We start from the raw sequence: 27,882 nt of genomic DNA on the forward strand, positions 1-27,882 counted from the left end.
GTAGTCAGATGCAGCAGCAGACTCCCCATCTCCTGTGGCTGCTAACAGGGACGCATCCCCCCTGCCCTGAGATGAAGTGGTACTCTGTGTCTCAGCCACAGATTCCTCATGCATACTCCTGTCACCCTCAGTAGCGCTGGTGTGGTCAGTGTCACTTGGCTCCGTCTCACTTTGCTCTGCTGCCGCTGTCGTGCTGGTCTCGCCACCACTTTCAGGATCATGTTCCGCCATGGTGTCTTGCAAATCTGCATTAGTGACAGAAACATGGTTGTCTAAGTGTCATTGTCTGGTCACACGATATCAGATCAATGCAGCACATGAGAGGCATAGAGCTACATGGTAACCACCACACCCTCCAATCACTGTGCAGCTACACACCATATAGACCACAACAGTGCCTGTCATGCGGACAAACAGGCAGGAGTGGACCAATGTCGATGACACACAGCACTACACCCTGCCTATGGATGGTGTTCCCCCAGCCCACATTGACCTGCCCCATGGACATGATGTAGCCACAACAAACATCACCACTTACAGACCAAAAGGGATCCAGAGGGGAATACACACACCTGTATTGTCTACACATGCCACATTGTCAAATAGGCCATTACAATCACCATGTGCCAATCTGGGTTCACATTGTCGTCAGATGTGTGGGCCACTACCATGAAGGTGCATGCAAAGTAGACAGACATGGTGTCACACTCATTAAGTGGACACAGCTGTACGGCAGAATAGGGACTACACCCACCATCACAAAGAAGAGTGACAATGTGGACAACAAAATATCTGTCAAGGACTGAAAACTGCAGGCAGGAGCTGCACAGTAAGGCCATGGTGGGCCAATGCCTCATACAGACACACATCACAGTTGCCACTCACATCACATATCACAGCATGGCAGCACACGCACATCACATTTGTCACCGCTGCCACAGGCACTCTACACATGCATCCACTCCCAGACAAACTCTCCCTCCCCGGATACTCACCATCTCTGTCTTGCTGCTGAAGCCCCTTCAGACGTGCATCCAGGTCTGGATAGGTCAATGCCAGTATGCGTCCCATCAGCGGAGTCATGGTGCGCCGTGCCACACGCCCTGTGCGTGGTACCATCCCCAAGGTAATCTCTGCCACTTGCTTAGCCAGCCGGCTGATGTCGTCCCACCTCTTGTGACAGTGTGTGTGTCGTCTGTTCGATACCCCCAGGGCTCGCACCTTTGCTGCTATGGCCCTCCAGACTGCCTTACGTTGGTGTACTTTGAGCTGCAGGAATGAGAGTAAAGAAGGCCAAATGAACATTTACACAATGTCAAATGTCAGCATCTATCAGTACAGCAGCCAGACACTGAATCGGGACTCACAGTGACCTCCCTCCCTCCCTCCAGAACTGGGGGTACCCTCACAAGGTCACTCTGCATGGCATAAACATTAGTGAATGCATGCACACATTGAGGTTCGTAGTCTCCATGATAATCACACTAAAGAATGATGCTTCAACACAAATGCATCGACAGCACTGTGTAATTCAGAAATAGTACAGGGCATTGATGGGGCATATCCACTAATCAGTGTGAAGCAACTGTAGCATGTAAGTTGGCTGATGGACAACGTTTGGCTGTGCAGCCACTGAACCTACTCTGTGGGGCACACTGACTATGACTACAGGGGCACCCTGAAATTACATCACAAGCGGACACTGTCCAGGCAGCTACAAGGCAAACAACCGTTGGTTATGTCTGCCCGAAAAAGTAGAAAATCCCACTCACACATACAAGTATAGGCCTAGGACAGAGTCACAATGCAAAACACACACTCCCACCACCTGGAAACATCTTGTCTGTCAGTGTTTGTCTGCACCCCACATCAAAAAGCACATACTGCAGCATCATGAATACACGTCTGACACCACCCTGCCCTACTGCTCCCTTCATGTTGACTTACCACGACATTGGGGCCACCAAACAGGCGTGGGTACTGTGCCAGCACCTCGTTCACAAGGACATCCAGCTCCTCACTCGTGAATGGACTGGCACGGATCTTATCTGTTCTTGACATCCCTGTGGATATGGCAGACCTGTGGCGTAAGTGAGTTGTGAGGTGTCCCAGGCAGCAGGCTCTGTGAGCAGCAGGAGAGGGTCCCAGGCAGCAGCGGGAGAGGGTCCCAGGCAGCAGCAGGAGAGGTTCCCAGGCAGCAGCAGGAGAGGGTCCCAGGCAGCAGCAGGAGAGGGTCCCAGGCAGCAGCAGGAGAGGGTCCCAGGCAGCAGCAGGAGAGGGTCCCAGGCAGCAGGCTCTGCGAGCAGTGGGAATGTGTGGCTCACTCCCACAGATTTATAGCCCCCTGGGGTAGTTAGGAAGCTAATAAGCTGCTACAATTGGTTGTCTGGGTCTGCCTTATTCAAAAGCATCCAATGACCGCCTCCGCGGCGGCGGAGCACAGCTTCCGCTATTTTCAAATATGCATCATGCCACAGCGAACACCCATGCCATTGGCTGTATGCAATGCGCCATGGCGGTGACGCACCGCGGGTGTCCGGGGTGCGCTACCGCGATGGTGCATCATTCAAAAGCATCCAATGACCGCCTCCGCGGCGGCGGAGCACAGCTTCGGCTATTTTCAAATATGCATCATGCCACAGAGAACACCCATGCCATTGGCTGTATGCAATGCGCCATGGCGGTGACGCACCGCGGGTGTCCGGGGTGCGCTACCGCGATGGTGCATCATTCAAAAGCATCCAATGACCGCCTCCGCGGCGGCGGAGCACAGCTTCTGCTATTTTCAAATATGCATCATGCCACAGCGAACACCCATGTCATTGGCTGTATGCAATGCGCCATGGCGGTGATGCACCGCCGGGGACCGGCGGTAGGTACCGCGACTCATGCGGAGGAGTATAGCCACCGGCATGTACACAAGTCCATGTGCCAATGGCTACCTTGGCTGGGTAGATGGTGGTGCTGGGGTCACACCGCTGGGGACCGGTGGTAGGTACCGCTACTCATGCGGCGGAGCATAGCCACCGGCATGTACACAAGTCCATGTGCCAATGGCTACCTTGGCTGGGTAGATGGTGGTGCTGGGGTCGCACCGCTGGGGACCGGCGGTAGGTACCGCGACTCATGCGGAGGAGCATAGCCACGGCATGTACACAAGTCCATGTGCCAATGGCTACCTTGGCTGGGTAGATGGTGGTGCTGGGGTCACATCGCTGGGGACCGGCGGTAGGTACCGCGACTCATGCGGCGGAGCATAGCCACCGGCATGTACACAAGTCCATGTGCCAATGGCTACCTTGGCTGGGTAGATGGTGGTGCTGGGGTCACAACGCCGGGGACCGGCGGTAGGTTCTGGCATTTTCGTACACATTGCTGTGTATGTCAATCCTGGACAATGTATAAGTACCCTGCAGCTACATGGTGTAGGGCACATCATTGTACACACGATGCCACACAGCCATTGCATCCACAGGAGGACGCACGTTCAGTGTGAGCCACTTTAGCATGTGTTTGTGCCATTTTAGTAAGGGTTTTGATGTGTGATGATGATTGACAGACGTCAGGTGCTCTACATAGATGTCGTGAGGTTTAATGTGTTGTTGGTCAGTGCAGACCTTGACCGGGCTGGTGGCACTGCATTGTATCGTACCTGACTTGTGGATTCACAACTGATCATGCACACAACCAGAAGTGTCCCTGCTACTGTGATCATTGTGTTACTGAATGGTTGCAGAATGTACATGATGCATTGAGGTGTGGAAGGTACGGCAGATGGGTATGACAGACATGTTAAGTCACATTACATTTGTGGCTCTAGTAGCTCCATGTCTGCGCATGTCAAAAGTTCAATCATTATATCCACTTTCACATTACCCGATGTGTTACTGTCACTTGGGTATTGTCACTGGAGAGGCCTGCCCTCTGTGTGTAGCTATTGGCCAGCCATGTAACCAGATGTGCCATGCATCTCTCTGGCCCTTGTTGTTTTCCCATTACATCATTGATGCTTTGTGCTATGGCCATCTCATGATGCTTGTCATTGACCTATTCTTTATAATCCTTAACTAGGAGGAGGCCAAATCTCCTACGTCAGTTGATTGTGCTTGAGGACATGGATAATGAGGCAATCATCAGGAAATTCAGGCTGGACAGACCGACATTGAAGATCGTGTGTGATCTATTGGAGCCCCACCTGCAGCCTCGCCGTCACTATCCTACGGCATTCACACCCACCTACAAGGTAATGGCAGCACTACACTTCTTTGCGACAGGTTCCTTCCAAGAGACCGTGGCTAACGCTGGGGGGATGTCGCAGCCCATGTTCAGCATGGTGCTGAGGGATGTACTTGAGGCCATGATGATATATCGCAATCGCTACATACATTTCCCCAGGGGACGTGAATTGGCTGCTGTTAAGGGGGACTTCTATCCACTTGGGCGCATCCCACATGTAGTCGGTGCCATAGATTGCACCCATGTGGCTCTGGTGGCACCGCAGGCGACGGAGCACATTTATCGGAACCGCAAACACTACCACTCTATGAATGTGCAGGTGGTGTGCCTTGCGGACATGACAATATCACATGTGTGTGCAAAGTATCCCGGTTCGGCCCATGACTCTTTCATTATGAGGAACAGCATGGTGCCACGGATGATGGAGAATCTGCATCCCGAACGTGCCTGGATTGTGGGTGAGTTACACTACTGCTATCACGTGCTATGTGTCACTGGCTTTACCGTGGCCGTACAACATTGCTATGGGTGTTTTTCATTCACAGGGGACTCTGCATATCCCAGTAGGCCATGGCTGTTGAGCCCACTCCGGAATCCCCAGACACCAGCAGACATCCGCTACAATGAGGCCCATGGCAGGACACGACGGGTAATTGAACGGACTTTTGGCCTGCTGAAGTCAAGGTTCCGGTGCCTTGACAGGACTGGAGGCGCACTCGCATACTCGCCTGGGAAGGTGTGCAAGATCGTTGTGGCATGCTGTATGCTACACAACCTGGCCATCCACAAGGGGGTCCCCCTGCTCCTGGACGATGGTGAGGAACCAAGGCCACAACCTGCTCAGGGACCTGAATCCAGTGATGAGGACAGTGGAGAGGAGGAAGGAGTTGACCAACGCCAGCAGCTAATCCAACACTACTTCACTTGAAGGTGTGTGACAAGTTACAACGTCTACATAGTCTAGTGTGGTAGCTTTTGTTGTGAATGGATATGCGCAGATGTTCCCAATAGCCACATGTTCTGTCACCTATGTATGGTATTGTTGGAATGGACGTTACGTACGGAGATGTATTCTGGACCGTATTTGTGCATATCAGCTCGACAATGTGTAGTGTACCTGTGATAATTTGGATATTTGTGGAGCAGTGATCTGTGTGTGTTGGCACGATGAGACCAGTGACTGTAGTTCTGTTGTGTCTCCCTAGGTGCTCCAGAGTGTTCCTGCCCTGCATACTGTACATCATGTTTACACATCATGGACATTATCATCAATGTAAATACTGCACTAAAGAATTCAATACACAAAATCTGGAGTGTCAGGTATTTTATTTACGGGGTGGACATGTGAATTGTGCTGGAATATTTACAGGAAGGTGGGGAATGAGCAGTGAGTTGACAGTCATGGTCGCAGAGATGCAAGAGTAGACACCACATGGATGTGGTGACCCAGTCCAACAGACAGGTGCCATTGCCAAGGCAAAGTGGGGAAAGACAGTCCAAACAGTGAATGCAGTTGGGGAGAGGGTTGTCTACACGGCTGGCTCCGTGACTGGCGTGTGGCAGGTGCTTTGCTTCCAGAGACTCCCAGGCTCTTCTTCGGACGCCCCCTAGATCTTTTTGGCGGTGGGGGGCCTGCTGAATGGCCAGCGGCATCAGAGGACTCGCCCCTCTCTGTTGGCGCAGGGGAGGATGGTGGACTGTCATCCTGCTGCACAACAGGAGGGGACGGCGGTGATGGTTGGGACACAGGCCTGTCCCTCTGCAACGCCACTTGCTGGCCCATGAGGTCCACCATCTGTCCCAGGCGGTTATCGATGGACCTCATCAGCAGGATGAGCTCCCTTAATAGTTCATCCGACCGGCCACTTTGTCCCTGGACCTCTTGGTAGGCCTCCACAACTCTGGTGAAGTGGTCCAGGGATGGTGTCCACTCCTCCCGAGGTCTGGTGTTGACCCTGGCCCTCCCGCCTGCTCTGCTGCCACGGACCTCTTCCCTCGCCACTGGTGCGCCACGCACTGGCTCCCTGCCCTCCACAGTTGTTGGTGTGGGCTGGTCATCCCTAGGGACAGGGAGGGTGCTGCAGGTGGTACTGGTGGTAGTGGTGGTGTTGGTGGCAGTGGCTGCGGTGGTGGTTGCGGTGGAGGCAGAGGCCGTGACAGCAGGGGTCTGCTGCGTTGTTGTTGCAGCAGAGGTGGTGGTGGGGAGGATGGGGGCCTGGGACATCTGGCTCTGTGGAACACCAGATGGGCCGGCCTGGAGCTCATCATCCAAACTGTCCTGGGAGTCTGCATCTGTGAGTCCATGTGCCGGAGGTGGAGACTGGTTCTGCTGGTCGTTGGTGTTGTCCCCAGCAGTGAGTTCTTCATCACCTGTGGAGTAGATGGGGAGTGGTCAGTGTTTGTGTCATCTGCGTATCATCAGCTGTCTGTACACTAGTGCAATTTGCTGTCATCAGTTGTACAAATCATGGCAACACCGTGTTACATTACATAGTGCAGAGTTACATCATGGAGTCATAAAGGTTGATTGTCTATGCATTGCGTACAATAGTTATTTGATTTCTACACACACACACTTCATGAAGATATACAGTAGTTACATACCTGTAAGGTGAGTGTGCAGGGTGCAATGGCTGACACTTGCTCCTGGCTGGGGGAGGCCTCCATGCTGCTGGGCTGTGGGACAGGGGGGCATGCTGGGAGTAGTGAGACAGGCCTCCCTTACTCCCTAACACCCACAAACAGCCTCCAAGTGAAGATGGCTACCTACCTGTAAGTTTGTTTGTTAAACAGTGCAATGGCTGACACTTGCTCCTGGCTGGGGGAGGCCTCCATGCTGCTGGGTTGTGGGACAGGGGGCATGCTGGGAGTAGTGAGACAGGCCTCCCTCCCTCCCTCACACCCACAAACAGCTTCCAAGTGAAGATGGCTACTTACCTGTAAGTTTGTTTGTTAAACAGTGCAATGGCTGACACTTGCTCCTGGCTGGGGGAGGCCTCCATGCTGCTGGGCTGTGGGACAGGGGGGCATGCTGGGAGTAGTGAGACAGGCCTCCCTCCCTCCCTCACACCCACATACAGCCTCCAAGTGAAGATGGCTACCTACCTGTAAGTTTGTTTGTTAAACAGTGCAATGGCTGACACTTGCTCCTGGATGGGGGAGGCCTCCATGCTGCTGGGCTGTGGGACAGGGGGGCATTGTGGGAGTAGTGAGACAGGCCTCCCTCCCTCCCTCACACCCACAAACAGCCTCCAAGTGAAGATGGCTACCTACCTGTAAGTTTGTTTGTTAAACAGTGCAATGGCTGACACTTGCTCCTGGCTGGGGGAGGCCTCCATGCTGCTGGGCTGTGGGACAGGGGGGCATGCTGGGAGTAGTGAGACATGCCTCCCTCCCTCCCTCACACCCACAAACAGCCTCCAAGTGAAGATGGCTACCTACCTGTAAGTTTGTTTGTTAAACAGTGCAATGTCTGACACTTGCTCCTGGCTGGGGGAGGCCTCCATGCTGCTGGGCTGTGGGACAGGGGGGCATGCTGGGAGTAGTGAGACAGGCCTCCCTCCCTCACACCCACAAACAGCCTCCAAGTGAAGATGGCAACCTACCTGTAAGTTTGTTTGTTAAACAGTGCAATGGCTGACACTTGCTCCTGGCTGGGGGAGGCCTCCACACTACTGGGCTGTGGGACAGGGGGCATGCTGGGAGTAGTGAGACAGGCCTCCCTCTCTCCCTCACACCCACAAACAGCCTCCAAGTGAAGATGGCTACCTACCTGTAAGTTTGTTTGTTAAACAGTGCAATGGCTGACACTTGCTCCTGGCTGGGGGAGGCCTCCATGCTGCTGGGCTGTGGGACAGGGGGGCATGCTGGGAGTAGTGAGACAGGCCTCCCTCCCTCCCTCACACCCACAAACAGCCTCCAAGTGAAGATGGCTACCTACCTGTAAGTTTGTTTGTTAAACAGTGCAATGGCTGACACTTGCTCCTGGCTGGGGGAGGCCTCCATGCTGCTGGGCTGTGGGACAGGGGGGCATGCTGGGAGTAGTGAGACAGGCCTCCCTCCCTCCCTCACACCCACATACAGCCTCCAAGTGAAGATGGCTACCTACCTGTAAGTTTGTTTGTTAAACAGTGCAATGGCTGACACTTGCTCCTGGCTGGGGGAGGCCTCCATGCTGCTGGGCTGTGGGACAGGGGGCATGCTGGGAGTAGTGAGACAGGCCTCCCTCCCTCACACCCACAAACAGCCTCCAAGTGAAGATGGCTACCTACCTGTAAGTTTGTTTGTTAAACAGTGCAATGGCTGACACATGCTCCTGGCTGGGGGAGGCCTCCATGCTGCTGGGCTGTGGGACAGGGGGGCATGCTGGGAGTAGTGAGACAGGCCTCCCTCCCTCCCTCACACCCACAAACAGCCTCCAAGTGAAGATGGCTACCTACCTGTAAGTTTGTTTGTTAAACAGTGCAATGGCTGACACTTGCTCCTGGCTGGGGGAGGCCTCCATGCTGCTGGGCTGTGGGACAGGGGGGCATGCTGGGAGTAGTGAGACAGGCCTCCCTCCCTCCCTCACACCCACAAACAGCCTCCAAGTGAAGATGGCTACCTACCTGTAAGTTTGTTTGTTAAACAGTGCAATGGCTGACACTTGCTCCTGGCTGGGGGAGGCCTCCATGCTGCTGGGCTGTGGGACAGGGGGCATGCTGGGAGTAGTGAGACAGGCCTCCCTCCCTCACACCCACAAACAGCCTCCAAGTGAAGATGGCTACCTACCTGTAAGTTTGTTTGTTAAACAGTGCAATGGCTGACACTTGCTCCTGGCTGGGGGAGGCCTCCATGCTGCTGGGCTGTGGGACAGGGGGGCATGCTGGGAGTAGTGAGACAGGCCTCCCTCCCTCCCTCACACCCACAAACAGCCTCCAAGTGAAGATGGCTACCTACCTGTAAGTTTGTTTGTTAAACAGTGCAATGGCTGACACTTGCTCCTGGCTGGGGGAGGCCTCCATGCTGCTGGGCTGTGGGACAGGGGGCATGCTGGGAGTAGTGAGACAGGCCTCCCTCCCTCCCTCACACCCACATACAGCCTCCAAGTGAAGATGGCTACCTACCTGTAAGTTTGTTTGTTAAACAGTGCAATGGCTGACACTTGCTCCTGGCTGGGGGAGGCCTCCATGCTGCTGGGCTGTGGGACAGGGGGCATGCTGGGAGTAGTGAGACAGGCCTCCCTCCCTCACACCCACAAACAGCCTCCAAGTGAAGATGGCTACCTACCTGTAAGTTTGTTTGTTAAACAGTGCAATGGCTGACACTTGCTCCTGGCTGGGGGAGGCCTCCATGCTGCTGGGCTGTGGGACAGGGGGGCATGCTGGGAGTAGTGAGACAGGCCTCCCTCCCTCCCTCACACCCACAAACAGCCTCCAAGTGAAGATGGCTACCTACCTGTAAGTTTGTTTGTTAAACAGTGCAATGGCTGACACTTGCTCCTGGCTGGGGGAGGCCTCCATGCTGCTGGGCTGTGGGACAGGGGGCATGATGGGAGTTGTTGTACTGACATTCCGGCCCCATACAGGCCTCCTCAGCAGAATGGCTGGCTACATGTTGGTTAGGGATGGACAGTGTATTGGTGGTTGGGTATTGCAAGGAGGTAAAACTCAATGTGGTGTTACACATTTGTCGGTACTTACCAGCCTCCGCTCCCCCGGCTACTCCTGTGTAACTCTCAGGTAGCAGGATAGCAAGCACCTTCTCCTCCCATGGTGTGAATGTCTTCGGTGGGATGGGAGGGCCACTGCCAGTCGCGTTTGCCAGCGTCCAGTTCTTGCTCCTCCTCTCCTTGAAAACCCTCTTGAGATCATGCCACCGCTTCATGATCTCCTTCTTGGATCTTGGGGTGGCCCCAACTGCATTCACCCTTTGGACTATCCTTTCCCACATTTGTGTCCTGGTGGCTAATGGTGTCTGTTGGACTAGGTTACCAAATAGTTGTGGTTCTACTCTCACAATCTCGTTGACCATGACTGTCAACTCACTCTCTGTGAATTTTGGCATTTTTTGTGATGTCATGGTGTGGGGGGGTTGAGGTGTTTGTGGGTGCAGGGGTGTGTGTGTGCAGGGGTGTGGTGATGAGGTGTGTTATGTGCTGGGTGTTTGATTGTGATGGTATGATGGTGGTGTTGATGGTGGTGGTGGGTGGGTGGGTGTGGTGTGCGATTTTGCCTCTCCTCTCAGATGTGGTGTGTGGCCTTCTGTTCTGGAAAGATGCAAAGGATTGTGGTGAGTGGAGGGGGTGGCTTTGTACTCAGCTGTGTGGGTGTGTCCAATTGGATTGTGGTTGTCAGGTGTGTTATGGGTGTGGTTATGTTGTTTTTTATATTTGTTTGACATTTCTGTATCTGTGTGTGTGTTGTATCTATTGGGGGCAGGGCTACTTTGTTTATGCAGTATTTGGCATCACTGCGGTGCTTTGACATCGACCGCCATGTATTTCATGTTCGTCCGCTGCGGTGAGTTTGCTGGTGCTTGGCCGCCATTTCTCCCATGCAATCCTGCCTTCGACCGCGGCGGTCGGTGCCTGCGGTTCCGCCCGCGACACCCTCGGGGATATCGTAATTTCCCGTGCGGTGTCTCCGCTTTCCCTGTGGGCGGTTTTGTATTTTCCGCTGCTTTTCCGACCGCCGCGGTCGGAGTTTTGTCATCACCGCACACGCCGGGCGGTTTCATTTTCACCGCTACCGCCGCGGTCGGTCTGTACTGGCGGTCGATCCTAATTTGTCTGCCGGTTGAACCGCCTCCATGGCGGGCGGTTGTTTTCCGCCTCCATGGCGGGCGGGGTGGTTTTCCGCCCGCTATCCTAATGGGGCCCTTAATATTTAGTTAATATTTATATTGAATATTAAAGAAGGAAACATACACAGGGTTAAATGGAACAATTCAAAAACAGGTTATTAACAGGTAAAAATAAATTGTGAGTAGAGGATTTTTTTTCCTTTGTATTGTAAAATAATAAGTAAATAGTTTTTATTATCACAAAAAATATAGTAAGTGCATATATATGTTTTTTTATTAAAAAAATGGCTTTTAAACAATGTTTATGTTTATTCACATATATTTTAACATACATTTTTAATAACAAAAAATACAAAATGTTCTTTTCATTTAATAACAATTATTTTAATCACATAGACATTGAATAAATTGTAATAATAAACATATTGAAAATTATTGTTATATTTGTTGTACATACATTTTTTCATTTTGTAAATTAGAGGACATTCATAGATACATATGTATACATTTTTTATAATAGTAACATTTTTGTGGGTTACAAAGTAGTCATTAATATAATTAATATAGAAGATAATAATAATATTAATTTTTACATAGGTAAACACACAAATAATTTTTTATATACATACATACATAAGTTTCAAAATAATATTAGCATTTTTATAAACAGAATATTTCAAACAAGGTTATACATTCAAATTTGTTTAACATATAAATTATTTTCAAAATGTATATATAAATACTAATATCTTTTTTAAAGTAACTTAAATAACAGTTAAATAATTATTTTAAAGTAAAGGAGAATTAAGAAATATTTTTTACAATTTTTTAACATTAATTACATATAATATAAGACTGAGTTTATAATTTGAAATTGTTGGAATATAGAAATTAAATAGCTTTTTTGGTATATACAGGGACTACTTTTTAACCGCATAATGTTATTTTGGCTTATTTGGTGCTTCAACAGATCGCGGTTGGATGCTGCTTCGCGTTGGAGAGGGTACGTTTCTTTTTATTGTATTTTATAAGTTAATGAAGTTATTGTAAGTGTATGTGTGGCCTGTTTAGGTTTATTTAGATAGTATTATTGAGAGAAGATTGTGTTTTGGGTGTTAGGTAGAGTGTACGATATTTGCTTTTTACCGCGTTTTACTTGTAGGTGTGTGAGGTCAGCTAATATGTTTAAATGTTTGAAAATCAATATGTTTACAGTATAAATATGTGTTTTTATATATGTATGGGTGTTTTTGTGTGGGTGGGTATGTATTTTCTCCTTTTCAGGTTATCGTCGCGTTTTACTGTTTTGGAGGATGTCCTTTTTTTTCAAAGTTGTGTGACGAGTATTATATACTCTTATTTTTACACACATACTTTGGTTTTCAGGTTTTCCAGGAGCGTTTCTTTTTTTGAATTACTATTTTCGGGTTTTGAAGGGTACATCGTGTGGATTACATTGGAGTGGAGTCGCTATGGATTTGCTTGTATTTTTACATTTTTTTTGGGCTTCCTTGGATTGTATGGGTTTTTGCAACGCTTTTTTATGGATTGCTTGAAATTGGATTATGTTTGAAGGTGCAACGGAAATGTAAGTATTTACAAAAAAGTTTGTGGGTGGGAAAACTGTTTTAATTTGTGCTTTAGTTAAGTTGTATGTAACATTTTGTAAATACATTATCTAAATACATTTAATATATGTTTTTACTATGTATTTGAAAGTTTAATTGCAAATTGTTACATATGACAAATGAAGGAATTGTGAAAATAATAAATGCTTAATGTAATATGTATAGTTATGTTATGTTTTATAGAATAGTTTTAGCTATCATTGATAGATATTCCAGTCCTTTGCTAGTTGGATAGAGGGTAACTTGGCTTTGGAGTGTGTTATACATTTTTTTAGTTTCTTTGGTGAGTTTAGGTCCAATCAGGGTTACTGATTGCTCCATTCGGAGCTCTTGGTAACTCTGTTCTTTTTGTAAGGATTGTATTAATTTGTGAAGGGTAGGCGTTCCTCTGCCTGTGGTTGATTGGAAGGCATTGTGCCATCCTTCAACTGCATTGTTTGTTTTTGCTTCTTTATTTAGTGTGCTATGGTAGACATTCCACCAAGCTATTTGGTATTTTGGTTGTCTTCTATGGCCTGATCTGTGTAGCCTTCCTACCCATGTATCTTGGAAGTAGTCAAGCATAGGGCTTAGTCTTTCTTCGTTTCTTTTATAGTAGGGGCTGTCTATTAACAAGTTATAGTGTTCAGCAACATCTGTCAGAGGAACATAGGCTAGGGCGATGAGTTTTTTGATTTGATAAGCAAATGTGCTATCTGTGGCGTATTGGATAGATTTTTGTAGATGTCGTCATATACATTGGTTAAAATGGTAATAGCAACCATGTATTGCTGTATGTGGGTATGTTTTAAGGATGCTGTTTATCATTGCTTTTTCAAAGTCAATGATTATTCTTTGTGGAAAATAGTCGTTAGTATGTTGTTTGACTTCAGTTAGTATTTCTTGATAGGTAGATTGCTGTTTGTTTGGTAGGAGGGCATATAGGAAGGGAATATTAGCATTTTGGAAATGACCGTGAATAGTGTATAATTGATAAAAAGGTTTAGGACATACAGAAAAAGTACCGTCCATCATCCAAGTTTGGCATTGGGTAAGTTTAGTCATGTTGTTTGCTGTGGCAAACAGTATAATTCTTTTATCTTTAGATTTGTTGTCATATAGTATAAATTGTTCTTTACTGTGAGTTACAGAGAGTTCAGGGGAAATTTGCACTTCTTCAAAAGTTGTAGGTGTGGGAGGAGTAGTTGATGTTGCTCTTTTTTGTCTAGCTACAGTTCTTTTAAGGGATTCTATAGATGGTAGTTGGCTAGAAGCATGTTGGGGCAGTACACTTAAATGATGTTTCAAAATAGCAGTTGTTGGTTGATCAGTACTAGTACTAGCTTCTTTAAGGGAATCAAGCATTTGTCTAATCTCTATTTCTGTTACATTGGGTGGGTGATTATGTTCCTTAGTATAAGTGACAGTGGTTTCCTGAGTTATAGCTCTACCATAACATTTGTTTGAATAATATTTGGTACACTTCCAAAAAACTTTAAAATCTTTTTGTTTCTCTTGAGTGTAGACATATCCCATGTAACAAAGAAGCATTTTCCCTTTTTGAGAATAAATGAATTTAGCTCCTTCAGTCATGCTTGCATTTTGGTGCTAGGAGGTAATTAAAAGAAAATATCAGGAAATTGTTTAAAGAATGAAAGTTGTATTCTAATAACACAGTTTAACACATTTCTGATTTACCTGTATATCTTTTTATGATTTCAAGCTGTTCTTTTCAGGTGTTGATGTTCTTGAAACTGTTATTTTCAGTGTATATCTTTTTGTACCTGTAGAAATTGAGAAAATGTGTACAAATATTTTACAAGTATTTATGATTTTTTGTAGGTGGTTTTTTAAGCTCGTTATTTAGTTACCTATCTATTAAACTTCAAAGTTACGTTTAAATTATATACTTACTTATTTATATTTTAAGTTTGATGTCCAGGTGTTGTGTAGGTCTTCTGTATTTTCTTTTTCTCTGTAGAATATAGAGTAGAAATAAAAGATATGTTTTAGGTATTTGTTTTTTAAATACAGGTGTGAGGCTTGAGAGTTAGATTTTCAATGGGTATTCAGGTAGTAGTACTTACTTTAGATAGGTGTAGCTTTCTTTATGTTGACGTCAATTAGTTTTCTTTCAGAAATCCTGCAGAGTTTCGCCTTCCTTTAGTTCGGAGATTTAGTCTGCATTTTTAGTTTGCTTAAATCTTGTTTTTATAGCATTAGTTTAATAGTTTCTGAAATAGGATTGGTTGTTTAAATTGATAGTCTATTCTTATTTGTGGATTTGATTTTTTTTATATGTTATGCTAATTGGTTTCCTTATATGGGTGACGCCAATTACCTTTTTTTTATGTGTAAGGCCTTATTTTATATAGGTAATGTTATTTTTATGTTTTTAAAGTTGAAGAATATATATAATTTGCTGTAAGAAATGTTTAATTCTTAGCAAAGTTGTTTATGTATTATAAAATGTATGTTTGATGTTATTTTGTGTTTTAAATGTTTGTTAAAAATATAGTATGTTTTATATATGTTTAGAAAAGTTTTTTGATTAATTGTGATGAATATGACAATATATTTAAATAATAAAGTGCATTATTTAAGTATGTAGTAATTTCGATATTTTAAAAAAAACAATATATATTTGCATTCTATATTTTTGTATTCGATATTTTGACTGTATTTAATGTTAAGATGTGATAATCGATGTTTTAAAATGCGATAATGTTGTTAGTCGATATTGTTGTAGCCGTTGTTTTTTTAATCGATATTGTGGGTTCGATATTTTTGTGTTTTGTTGTTTAAGTATAGGGAATCGATAATTTTGTGGTCGATAATTTGGCATCGATATTTTGTCCAGTCGATATTCGGTCTGTCAAGGTTATGTCAGTGATCCATGGCTGAGGATGTACAGCATATGAGCGAGATATTAGGCAGTAGAGTGGCTCACTATGTGAATCACTTTTCAAAACTGGAAGTTGAAGGGGCACGGAGCAGCCTAATTTAAGCTCAACCTTTTCTATGTTATCTATGTTATATATATGTAATTATCTCTCTCTCTCTCTATATATATATATATGTATATATATATATATTACCTACTGGCGGTCGCCAGTAGGTATATATAGTTAGGATTTTTTCTCTATGGGTTTTTTGAAAATTCTATGTCTAATAACTTTGGCGTTTGTGGACGGAATCGGCTGAAATTTTCAGGAAAATGGCACATTTTGTTTCTGAGCAGCCCTTGAAAATTTGGGGGGGGGGTTCGTCCAGTGGGGGCCGAGAAAAAAGGGGGGTCCCAAAACGTGTTTTTAACATTGAGTTTTCCATAGGGCGGTTGGCCTCACTTTTAGCCCGAACGGCTGAATGGATTTGCACGAAACTTGGCAAAATTGTAGGGACTGGTAGCCCGATGTGCCTTTTGTAGGTCTCAATATATGTGCTCCAGTGGATTTTGAGAAATTAACGTTTAAAAAAAGATATATATCTGTAACAGCGGACCGGTTAGCGCTCTGGTTCGCGGACTTTTCGCGCAACGGAGCTTTGTGAAGCGAAGCTGATTGGTTCTCCGGCGTCTGTCAACATTCCAAACAGTCCGTAGCGGCCGCCATCTTGTCTCTCGGTAGGATCGAGAGACAAGAGGAGGTGAAAACAAAGGGGGAAATAACTATAAGGGGGCATAGTAGATCCTCGCTGACCCCCTAGGTTTGATGTGGAGGTTTTAAAAGGGCCCCGCGGGGCAAAAAAAAAACAAAATAATAATAATCGAACGGCTGAATGGATTTGCACGAAACTTGGCAAAATATTAGGGACTGGTAGCCCGATGTGCCTTTGCTAGGTCTCAATATATGTGCTCCAGTGGATTTTGAGAAATTAACGTTGAAAAAAAGATATATATCTGTAACAGCGCTCCGCTTCGCGTACTTTTCGCGTTACGGAGCTTTGCGAAGCTGATTGGTTCTCCGGCGTCTGTCAACATTCCAAACAGTCCGTAGCGGCCACCATCTTGTCCCTCGGTAGGATTGAGAGACAAGAGGAGGCCAAAGCGAAGGGGGAAATGACCATAAGGGGGCATAGTAGATCCTTCCTGACCTCTTAGGTTTGATGTACCATTTTGCCAAGTTTGGTGTAATTCCGTTCAGCCATTCAGGCTGTAGACGTATGTAAATGTCCTATGGAAAATTGCATGGGGAAAACACATTTGAAAGTGTTGAAATTTAGAACCAATTAAAATGTTACTTTGGTTTTGTATTTGTGTGTGATGAAAGTTAATTGGTTATGTATATATGTCAAATGAGAGGAAACCACAGCCATTTTGTGATACTACTGTCTGAGGTACATTTGTGAGGAATTTTTGGTGGGGAATTTCTGGTGTTTGATTTACACAGTACTAACACTTCTGCTACTTTTAAAAAGGTGAGTTGTTAATTTGTAAGGGGAACTATGTTGTACACTTGAAGATAATTTGAAAAATGTTTTCTGTTATTTATTTGCAGTCCTTCTGTTATACTAAATACTTGATGAAGTTAGTTTTATATTATGTATTACTAAAAACGATAAATGAAAGTGATTATTTTTTTCTGCAATTTACAGCAAGCAATTTCAAAATAAAATGGCTCACAATGAAGAGACCATGGCAATTTCTTTTGAATTGTCCACTACATTGATTGAAATTGAGAGCACCAATAATTAAATATTGTCACAAGGAGGACATGACTTGTATGATTCCATTAGATTGATTGAAATGGACAGCACCAAGAATGAAATATTGTCACAAGGAGATGACTTGAATGATTCCACTACATTGATTGAAATTGAGAGCACCAATAATGAAATATTGTCACAAGGAGGAGATGGCTTGTATGATTCCATTAGATTGATTGAAATGGACAGCACCAATAATGAAATATTGTCACAAGGAGGAGATGACTTGAATGATTCCACTACATTGATTGAAATTGAGAGCACCAATAATGAAATATTGTCACGAGTAGATGACTTGAATGATTCCACTACATTGATTGAAATGGACAGCACCAATAATGAAATATTGTCAGAAGGAGGAGATGACTTGAATGATTTTTTTGATCAATCTCTTGATGGCGAATTTATCGAGTGTTTGGAGACCATAGAGTTACAAGAATCATCATTGCAGACTTTTAATGAGGAGATTCCAGATGAGATGATTGAAGAGGAAATTACTGATGAGGACATGTTACTAGTTGTTTCAAATTTAGAAAATTCTGAAGAATAAATTTATATTTAGAAATCAAAAATTGTTTGAGACATTATTAATTTTTATTTTTAATTTATGAGGTTGTAGCGAAGTGATTGTAGTATAAAATGAGACTTATAGTATAGAGTGCAACATTTTTATGTTACATGGTAAGTTTACTCATATTTACTTCCCTTCTGCCACTATATTATCTCCAATGTGTATTTGACATGTCTTCTTCATCTCCGGCCTCCTTTCTCTCACTGTGTGTCTCCGATGCATCTTATCGCTGGTATTTTGTGTAATTACAGAAGAGAGTAAAATAAAATAGTTCGGAACGTGAAAAGGGGGCAAAGTAGAGTACTCCTCACCCCCTAGGCCTTTTTAGGCGGTCCCAAAAGGATCAGTTTCTGCTTTCCTGAGAGATTATGGTATGAGTTCCATATACCACAATAACTTGCATTACAACATGCAAGATATCTATCTCCTATTACCAACTTTTGGAGATATTCGCGCTAAGCGCGAATATCTCCAAAAAGTAACACCTGCCCTGAGCAGTTCTTAGCCATGTTATCCAATGGGAGGTGGATAACATGGCTAAGAGTATTAGCTCGGTAATGCATGAATATCGCTGAGTTTTTAGCGATATTCATGCACTGCGGCCGTTTATTATCGCATTTGCGATAAACCTTGATAATAGTAAGGATTATCTTCGATAATTTCTGACGATGCTTAGTGGTAAAAAATTGGTTGGTAAGCATCGTTAGCGATAAATATCGCTTAACTTTGGTAATATGCCCCAACGTCTGTTAACGTTCGATTCGAAGGAAATGAGGAAGTGTTGAAAAACATTGTCTGCGCCATCTTGCCTTTTTTGAAATGCCACACTTTTGTCGTGCACGGCAGCCATTTTAGATGCCTTGACCAGACCCACTCTCTGCACGCTGTCGATTCGTAGCATGGCTCCTCACCCTCGTAAGCATCTCCCCCAGGCACTGGTCACCACCGCTCTCTGTCTTATGCATGGGCAATAAACCTTCCCCCATCTGCGCTGCTCTTCCCTGAGAATCACACTCTGTGCCCGCCCGACACCTCCCTTTCGCCCTATTCACTACCGCACCCTCTGACACTCCTCTTCCTCTGTGTCCGAATGTCCAGGCCGGTCCTAGGCTATCAGCTAGCCCTGCAGATGTAGTTTATGGCCCCAGCTGTAAAGAATCACCCCTCTTCAAAGGAGTTATAGTAGATCAAGGCCCACACCCGATGTGATCCGTCACAGCACACGCGTTCCTACTATCTGAAAACCATCCTGTATTGTGATTGGGGAGGGGACCGAGCCTGAAGCGGAAGATTCCAGGAATGACTCTTTGTACATCAAAGTTTTTACAATTATGTGTCACATTAAAAATATATAGCACTCCAACAAAGTAGTAGGAATATAAAACTTTAATAACATATAAATATATACAACAAAACAAAAACAGTAAAAACATTTAAACAACGAAGAGACCGTGGCAATTTCTTTTTAATTATCCAATAGATTTATTGAAATTGACAGCACCAATAATGAAATATTCTTGTCAGTAGCGGTCTGTTGTGCGAATAGTTCCAAGGCAGCAGAACGCGCTGAAATCTAGATGGCACGAAAGTGATGTCTAGTAAGTTGCCGCCCAGCAAAAAACGGCGTGGGGCGCCGCGGGGGTGAGTGAGTCCAGTAGGCACCACAGCTATTCTTACCGGCATTGCAGAATTACTGCTGGGGACAATGCCTGTGCTGTAGCAGGGTCACAGCAGAAACAAAAAGGATTCTGTTGAAGATGTTGTTGGTTTTCAATTTGAAAACAGTTCTGGTGTCAACTGCTATGCTAATGTAGTGGTTAATGTTTTGTTTTCTCTAGAAAATGTAAAAGAGGGGGAGGCAGTCCAAAGTTCCGTTAAAAGGGCAAAGGAAAGGATCGGTGGTTTGAACTATCAGTCAAAAAGGGGAGGGGGTGCAATAATTTTTCCTACCGGGTCACACTGTGCTTTCACCGGAAGTGAGGTCTGCAGGATTGTAGTAATTCAAAGTGAGGCTGGCGCCAGCATGGGAGCGCCGACGTCCCGCGGATACAGTTTCGTCACTCCACGGGCGATCATGGCAGTCATTCCCCATCGGGGGTCGGAGACTCCCGCGGCTCCTCTAGAATCTTCAAGGTCGTGGAGGACTACGGTGGTGGAGTCAACCAGTGACCGGGCCATTTCTTTATGTTGGGCCCGCTCTTGCCAGGTCGACCGCCATTTTGAGAGTTCGGCAGCTACCGGCGATCGCGGGGTCACATGAGCGGACGGGCTCCACCCTGCCGGGCGAGACGTTGCAGCATGGCCACAGTGGAAGAACCGTTATCTAGGTCGTTCCGAAACTGTGCAGCACTGTAGTTGTTAGGATGCCACCGCCTGGAGCGCTGAGGGTGCAGCTGGGAAGCCTCCACCTGGGGAGGCGGGAGAGGCCTGTTCGCACCGTCTCTCCCTCCCAGTGCACCCCACGGCGTCTCGCTTGAGATTTGTTATGGCCGGACCAGGCGATGAGGACGAGGGGGGGGTCGGAGGCATGTGCAAGACATCCCCCTCCAGTGTTGTCGCAGCCATTATAAAAGAAAGAAGTGTCCCGTCCGTCTTCGGGCCGGGCTTCCGGTGGATGTCGGCCGGACGCCCCTGGCTCTGGCCCCATGAACGGGTTTCTTGGTTTATCGGCTGCAGCCGGATCCCGTCGGCCTCGGCCCCCCGACCGTTGGTGGTCGGACCGGAAGAGCATGTGGCGGGACTACCTGCAACTCTCAAGGGCCACCGCGGCCGGACTGGGAGAGAGAGGGGAGGGTCGAGGAGACATTCCCCCCCCCTGCAACTGTTCAGCGTTGTAAAGGCAATCCCCTGGCCGGGTCCCGCTGGTCTCGGCCTCTCCTCCGGCTACACCCTACGTTAGGATCTCCTGGCCGAGGCGTGGCAGCAGGACCTGCCTTATATGGGCTGCTCCCGGCTGGGCGTAGCCGGAACCCTGCCCCACCTTGGAAGTTTCCAGAGTGGGGGTGGATGTTCTACTGACTTGCATTTTCCCTAGTCTATCGATTTTTTTGGCGTGGCAGGCGGTGGGACAGCGAGGGGTGATTTGGTTTCTCTTACTGTTTTTCTGGTCTCTCACCACTGGCATATTTTAACGTTTTCTTGTTTCTAGGACATTAATAGGTTTTATCATTACGTTATGTTATCGTTTCTTTGTTCGTTGTTTAATAAAAGTTCATGTTCATCAGTGGCCTACTGATTTTCGTTTTCCTATTTTTTTCTTTCCAGGTTGTTTCATGGTAAAGTTTCTGTTAACAGGATACAGTGATCACTTCGTTATTATTGCATATGTCCTTTTCACTAGGGGTGCTCTCTGGTCGGGCCAGATGACGTATCTCTAGTAAATGGTCCGGGTGAAAAAGGTGCATCAATCAGTGGGGAGTAGATAGGCATGACAGATTACAACGGGGGAGAACGGTCCGCATTACGTACCCTTTCACTACTTGCAAAGATTTTCCTACGTTTATTTGCAAACAGGGAATACCTCCAAAAAGAACTAATTCCCAAACAGTCAATGTTCGGACAATCAATCAATCAATGAGGAATGAAATAGGTACGACGTGTTAAAGGCTTGCGTTACCTACCCTTCACTATCTGCAAAGGGAGATAGAATATTCCTATTCTTCCTCGTTTGCAGGTAGAGAAGATCGTTAAGAGAATTAACTTCGAACAATTCAATGCTCGATTGAAACAATCAACAAGGGGTACTGTGAACACAAATGAACGCCGCTTATATACATACGCATTGCTATTTTCAACAGGTTGTTCCTAATGTTTCTATTTTAGCGAGGTCAAAAGAGATCCCATTAGTGGCCTACTGATTTTGCTCGATTCCTTTTGTTTTTTTACACGATTTTTCGCTATCTGCAAAGACTAAACAGAGTATTGCGACTCTGTGCTTGTTTGTAAATAGAGAATGAACCAAAGAGAACAATCAATCAAATGGAGAGAGAAGCAGGCACGACGGATTACAAAGGGGGAAAGGGCTGCGTTAACTACCCTTCACTATCTGCAAAGAGAGAGTACTCCTAATAGAAATGAGGGGTGGGGGGCAGCAATCAAAGCAGATCAGTGTGCATAAACACGAAAAAAAAAATTCTTACCACGTACTTGACATTCGACAGCTTATGATATTTGCTATTAAAAAACCATTGAAATTCACTGAAAAAACCATAGGTTATAGACCATATATAGTTAGGAATTAGCATTTACAAAACCTTGAAAATTCACTGAAAAAACCATAGGTTATAGACCATATATAGTTAGGAATTAGCATTTAAAAAACCTTATTTTACTCACACAAAACCATTGAAATTCCATATATAGTTAGTTGCACTAACTATATATTGCGCACCCGCAATCCACTGCTGATGATGTCACATATTACATCATTCATGACATGGTCAGTGACATCACTGATGACATCACTGATGACATCTCAAATGACATCACTGATGACATCACTGATGACATCTCATTTGACATCAATGACCACATCACTGATGATATCATTCATGTGACAATACAATGCATCTCCTCACATTTTAATATAACCTCTGTTTCACCCAGTGTTAAAAACAGAGTATAATTTTTGAAACCATTGACACACCAATACTAGTTACTACATACGTACTCACTGATTCCTACGTCTACACACACATTCACTCATTCACCCATACAATCATTCATACATACAATCACTCATGTTTACAACACAATCATATGCACTCATACACCTATACAGACACTCACACTCTGCCACTCATCCATGGAGTTACTCACACACCTAGTCAGTCCTGTAAAGAATCAATCACACTTCCATTTTCTACTCTATACAGTTAAACATAGAGCACCTTACGTTTTCAACCATATACTAACACATACTTACTCTCTTATACAATCATTGATACAAGTACACATTGATCTGTACAGAGTCACACACCTCCCATCCAGCCACACACACACTCAGTCTCCCATGCAAATACTTGGGCAATCAATCAATAACCCATATAGTTACTCATATAGCTACTGATCAACACATGCAGCAGTTTACAGAACAACAGACATAATGATGCACAAATTAAGACAGTTTAGTCACTAACCCATGCACTCAGTGAGACACATTTAATCACTCACTCATACATTCAGTCATGCACCTACTAAATCCTTCGTCCAGACACTTATACATCCACTCATTCTTCAATATGTAAGACATATTTTAACTTTACAGAAACATAGTCACTGGATGTTGTCATCAGTGATGTCATCAGTGATGTCATTTGAGATGTCATCAGTGATGTCATCAGTGATGTCACTGACCATGTCATGAATGATGTAATATGTGACATCATCAGCAGTGGATTGCGGGTGCGCAATATATAGTTAGTGCAACTAACTATATATGGAATTTCAATGGTTTTGTGTGAGTAAAATAAGGTTTTTTAAATGCTAATTCCTAACTATATATGGTCTATAACCTATGGTTTTTTCAGTGAATATATATATATATATATGTGCGCAAACTCCAGACAACGCCACTGCAGCTCAAGCGCAAGAACCGGAACAGCGAGGCAAGCAGGAGACGGACCACAGCTGAAAATTCACAGGTCTTTTAATTGCAGGAAAGGTGTGGGGCAAGAGGGCAAGACGCGTTTCGGGCTTACAAAGCCCTTGTTCACATGCAATGACACAGTGATTTATTTTTGTTTTTATAATGCAGTGAAACCCGCCTCCCCGCCAATTTACTAATCAGGTCACATGGTCATAGGGATAGGAAAAAGACTATCCGAACAAAGCACAAATGGGAGAACATAAATGAAAGCTCCTTAAAACAAGACATATTTACAATGCGATGATTAAATAACATTGGACATACTTGTTCATAATGCAATGTCATTTCTTTTCTGTATAATACAATATATACATAATTACTGGATAAATCCATGTGCAAGAAACGCATTTGTGCAAATGTAGCGGCCTGTAAACAGCGGGGGAACGGGAAAAGTTCGGGAAAGTGCAAATAACAAAATCACAATGAATCACTATCTGTAATTCTTGGAGTCATACATTCTATGCATGAATGCATTTCTAAGGGAGGGGAAAAATTGAAATAAAGTGCTAATAGTGCATGATGATATTGGCCTATGTATATAATGCATAAATGCTTAACATGAAAATGAAGGTAAGTCTTGACCTTTCAAAAATGTCATATAAAAGCGCATATAGAAAAACATTTCATACTGGTATAAAAACATCATCATATCAAACGGTGAGATAAAAACACCCTATGTGAAATACGTAAAAAAGTAGAGATTTCACATCTAAAATAGTTAAATATGTAAATACAAAAAGTGCACTATATACAAAGAGAGAAAGCCGAATTCATTTATATTTACAAATAATGACTGACAAGGAACTTGACCAGCCACGGCTGTTTTCATAGAGAAACATAACCCACTCAAAGTAAATCAACATTGTCTAGCGCCTATTCCCAGATCACAGGGAACCTGACGTATCTGGGAAATAAATGGGATGGTGGGCCAACAGAGGAGATCTAGTTATATGTGTGGGCATTATATGTTTGATCAAGTCTTTAGAGAAAATGACGTAGATCCTCAGTGTTATTAAGCCCGTTGGGCCATTTACTGTCATATTCTAGGATCAGGCTTGATTCTAGTCGCCTCAGTATGAGCTCGCGGTTGCCACCTCTTCTGAGTTTGGGGACTGCTGCTACCACATAATACGAGAGGCAATTAATGTCTTTGTTGTGGGTACTCTCGAAGTGGCGAGCCACTGGATATGTCTGGTCACAGTGTAGGATGGCTCGAATGTGCTGCAAAATCCTGACGTGCACTTGTTGTTTTGTACTGCCTACGTAGTTAAGGCCACAAGTGCACGTCAGGACGTATACAGCAAACTCAGTTTTGCAAGTATGGCTCCCTCTAATTGGAATCTCACTCATAGAAAATGGAGTTCTGTAATGAGTTTTATTTATGCCAAACTTGCAGGCTCTGCAAGTTGTGCATTTACGGAACCCAGAAGGTGATAACCAATTAGGTTTCTGTTGCAATTCAGGGCTACCTTGGTCCAGAATTGAACCCATACTTTGTGCCCGCCTGAAAGTGACCAAAGGTTTGTTGGGTAACAGACATCCCAAAACTGTATCCGTTAGGACAGTAGACCAATGCTGGTTAATGATTCGTCTGATTTTTGTTTCTTGACTGCTGTAGTTTGTAATAAACCTTGGACAGTCAATGTTGCTCGATTCAATGTCTTTAGCCATTGCCTTGTTCTTATTCACAGTATTTAGCAATAGGCACGATCTAGAGCAATTTTCTGTTTTTGTCAAAGCCTGGTTGAACACTTTTTCAGAGTAACCTCGGGCTTTCATTCGGACTTTTAACTCAGCTACACATTTTTGGAAATCCTCAGCCTTACTGCATATTCTTTTTAGCCTTAGGATTTCTCCATAGGGTATGCTGTGGATAGTGTGCTTGGGGTGGAGACTGGAGGCGTGGAGAGTCGTGTTACCCGCCGTTGCTTTTCTATATAGAGTAGTTTGTATACATCTATTATCATCCACATAAATCCTGACATCTAAAAATTCTGCTTGCTTGGCACTGATATTTGATGTAAACTTTAAGTTTAGGGGGTTGTTGTTTATCTCTGAGATGAACACTTTAGCCTCATTTTCATCCCCTTGCCAAACAATGAAGATGTCATCGATGTAACGGAGATATTTTATTATTTTCTCCCTTACCCAAGTCTTATGTGTGATGTTGAGGACCTGCTCCTCCCACCAGCCAACGTGTAAACACGCATAGCTGGGGGAGAAGCAGGCCCCCATCGCCACCCCTCTTAGCTGTCTCCAAATTTCCTTGCCGAATGAAAAGTAGTTGTTACCAAGACACCATTCGATCAAGCCCAATATCACCTTGTTGTGTTCATAGTATTCCGCCGCACGTTGACCCAGAAAATGACTGACAGCAATTAGACCACACGAGTGGGCAATACTAGTGTACAATTGCTCAACATCAAGGGTGATTAACAACATATCATCTTGCCACTCCAAGTCATCTATTTTTGCCAAGAAATCACTGGTATCACGAACAAAACTTGGAAGAGAGGTCACCCAGCTTTGTAAGAAATAATCAATGTACTGGCCCACATTCTCTCCGCTGCTGCCTATAGCAGAGATAATGGGTCTGCCAGGAACAGGTGACACCCCCTTGTGAACCTTTGGGATTAAATAGAGACATGGCAAGACAGGATGTGCATTGTGCATAAATTTAAATTCATCTGATGAGATAAGACCTCCTCTGCGAAATTGTAGTAGTAGTTTATGTAGATTGTCATTCGCTTTAAGGTACTCTTTGTTGGTAGATTTTAAATAACAAGCAGGATCGTGTAATTGTCTTAATGCCTCTGCAGAGTACTCCGATTTGGGCCAAATGACAATATTCCCCCCTTTATCCGCTGTTTTTACTATGATGTTGGGGTTATCCTTTAGCTTTTTCATCAGTTCAAAATATTTAGCTTTTTGCACATTGTACTTCTTTTTCTGTATGTTGTTCGTTCTTTTATATAACTCCTTGATGTCTGCAATGATACAATCCTGAAAGACGTCAACCGCATCTTTGGTCATCATGGGCACAAAATCAGATTTTCCTTTAAACGGTGTGATGCCTGCACCTTTCTGAGTCATGTTGATTTTTTCCAACCTTTTCTGTGTGCTGGTATCAACCGCATCTGCAGTAGGTTGGGAATTAGTTTCAAAATTAAGATCATGCACATCGAGGAAAACTGGCACATCCGAAGCTGACAATTGGATTGTGCTTGCAGTATTGCTGGTGTTACAGTTTTCCTCATTGCCCACAGTAGATTTTACTTTTTGTAGTACAAAGAATTTCTTTAATTTTAGTTTGCGAATATAGCGATAAACGTCAACTCTGGTGGAAGCATATTTGAAATTTTGTTCTGGACAGAAATTTAGACCAAGCATTAAAAGTTGTTGTTCCGCTGTTGTCAGAGTTACATTTGACAGATTTATGATTGATTTATCTGTTTTTACTTCTTCTTTTTCCATGATTGGTTGGTTTTTTTGTTGTTCCATCCCCCTTTGTTTGTGCTTCCTTCTCCTTTCGCGTCTTTTTTTGTTTCTGCGGTTGTTGTTGCGTTTTTTTGACGCGGTCTCAGTGTGCGTAGTCTTTCGTTTACTAAAAAAGCAAGCTCTTCATCAATTTCAAAAATTGGCATTGGGAGGCCACTAGTACTTAAATCCTCATTTGAGCTAACTGATTCACCAGATGTTGAGGCTATATCAGAATTGGAGCTCACAGAGACTTGGTTTTGTGCCTCGCTTGATTGGGTTGTCAGGGTTACATTCTGAACTGCCTGTCCTTTGCCCCTGAATTGCTGACGCTTGGTAACATTGTACTTGCGGGCAAAAGTAAAAATTTGACCATTTGCATAATCCATTGCATCTCGTTGGAATTTGCTGACTTTACGTGCTTTGATTTTGTTGCCGTGTGTCTTGAGTCTATCAATCATTGCTTCTTTTATTTTTTTGATGGTTTCTGTTTCTTCTATTTCATTTATTTGCTTTTGGATTGTTTCAATCGTGATCAAAATAGCTTCTCTATCAATAGCGGCGTACTTGATTAGTATATACACTATATTCATGGAGGCTACTAAGTTGTTCTGGGCCCACTCTTTCAACATCAGAGGGTTTGGGTTCTCAAAGGTGGGGGCTAACATTATTCTCAACCCCCTTGGTACACGATTGGCATCAGCATATTTGGACAAGGAATAGTGCTCCCACCATTTTGTGATTTCTAGCCGTTTCTGTTTCTCCAATGCCTTATATAATGTTTTAATGTCCGTGTCTCCTTGAGCCTCGACATTGGCGGTAATTGCATCACCATTGCTGCCCGATGTAGTGACCCG

Source organism: Lissotriton helveticus, chromosome 7 (genome assembly GCF_964261635.1).
Source record: "Lissotriton helveticus chromosome 7, aLisHel1.1, whole genome shotgun sequence".
NCBI classification, from domain to species: domain Eukaryota; kingdom Metazoa; phylum Chordata; class Amphibia; order Caudata; family Salamandridae; genus Lissotriton; species Lissotriton helveticus.